At 51.4% G+C, this 1,835-nt stretch overlaps 1 long non-coding RNA gene across 1 annotated transcript; it reads left to right on the forward strand.

The window, feature by feature from the left end:
* Positions 1-316: 316 nt before the first annotated feature.
* LOC102755378 lies at positions 317-1,470 on the forward strand. The gene is made up of 3 exons (XR_001514046.1): positions 317-598; positions 997-1,087; positions 1,362-1,470. It is a non-coding gene; the product is annotated as an uncharacterized LOC102755378 (long non-coding RNA).
* Positions 1,471-1,835: the final 365 nt, after the last annotated feature.

The raw sequence follows: 1,835 nt of genomic DNA on the forward strand, positions 1-1,835 counted from the left end.
TTCCTTTCCTCAGCTCTTCCGCTCCCACTCTGGCCAGGAATCCTGCCCTTCTTCACTTTCTTCCCTCCAATTGAGTGGAGTGAAGAGAGCTAGGCAAGAGCTGGGGGAGCTTGGTAGCTGAGGTCCCAGAGAAAGGTCAGATACCAGCAAGTTAGGCCACAACTGAACAAGGGCAGGCCTGGGTATGCCATGATGGAGACACCCACAACTCCAGGAAACCAGATGCAGGAAGTGAAGGGAGTGTGTCATAGGACTCATCTCCCAAATACCAGAAAGGAAGAAGTCAGAAAAACTGAAAAGAAGCGGAAAGGGAGGAGGCACACCCCGAGGAGGAGAGCAAAGCTGGCTTCATATCTCACACGCCAAACACGCAGACTCAGCTTGTGGTCTGATTATTATTTGCTGCCCAAAGCGGAAGAAACGGGAGTTCCCAGATTTTGACTCTTGGGCTTTCAGACACAGAGACCAGCAGGACTCCAGTCACTGACCTGACTCCTCCTCAGGCACCTCTACCCCACTCTCCAGGATTTCGATTTATTCAACTCTACTCACTGCTACACAGCAAGCCCAAGAATAACAACCTTCAGACTTTGCACAGGTAACTGGGCTGGGGATGCAGGTGAGACCAAGGGGACAGGGAGGGAGTTAGAGAAAGCAGGGAGAGGGGCTGTGGGTCTCAACTGGGACTGAATAGGAAGAGATATAAAAAGGCAGCTTGGAGATTCAATGACCTGATGGAGACTTTAGACTCTAATCACTAACTGGATTCAGTTGAACTTTGGCAGCCAAACCTCAGTCACAAACTGAGACTCACACTGAGCCCCATCTGCAGCCCATTTCCAGCCCCATCTTCAGCCCCAGCCTAGCCCCAGCCCTAACCCCATTACAAACACCAATTCCTCCCTTAACTACAGTCCGAACGCCAAAGTCAACATGAATCTTAACATCAGCCCCAACCCAAAGTTGAGCTTCACTCTCTTCTGTTTCCAACTTCAGGGCCAAGCTTAGGCCCCACACCATCCATGGCATCAACATGAGTATTGATCCCGGTCCTAGGAGGAGATGCAACCTTAATTTCAGCCCTAATGTAAGACGCAGTCCTAGTAATTCCTTTAGCTCCAACTTTACCTTTTCCTTCAATCCCACATTCAACCCAATCCCAGTCCAAAGACCAATCCTGACCTTACCTCCAACCTATGCTGCAAACCCAGGCCCATTCCTATCCCTAACCCCTGACTCATCCTCAACCTGAACTTCTTCTCTTACCTCAACTCCAGCCTGCCTTCAGCTCCAACCTAGTCCCAGCCTCCCCTGTCTCCTCTCTCCAGCCTAGCTGGTCACTGGCCCTGCCTCCATTTCAGCTCTGACAGCCTCAGAGTGGGTCCAAGGATGTCGATGAACTATGAAGACTTCCAGTCCTTGGAGAGTGAGAAGAAAAGCCAGGGGATAAGAAAGGGTAAGAGGAAAGGAGAACGGGTATCTCCTAAAATACCCTCTTAATGTGCTTATAAGGATTTCTGCGGTCACAGCGTATCTGCACCTCTACCATGTGCACTGCTGGGGTCCCCCATTCTGAGGGGGTCAGACTCCAGACCTTGGGGGCTCCAGTATGAAGAGGATTCAAGGTCCCCAGAAAGACAGGGTCAGAGAGGAAGACAGCAGCCTGGTGGCCGATGCTCTCGGGAAGGGCATGAGTGTTTGCACTGGGGGAGAAGGAACAGTCGTATTTGGAAAGGAAAGCGTGTGCTAACCTGACAATACAGACAAGCATGAGCCTGCTAAGGGCCTGGTTGCCCCAACTCACTCTGTGTCCTCCTGCCCCCTCTCCCACATAT

Source organism: Myotis davidii, unplaced genomic scaffold (assembly GCF_000327345.1).
Source record: "Myotis davidii unplaced genomic scaffold, ASM32734v1 scaffold1561, whole genome shotgun sequence".
Lineage (NCBI taxonomy): Eukaryota > Metazoa > Chordata > Mammalia > Chiroptera > Vespertilionidae > Myotis > Myotis davidii.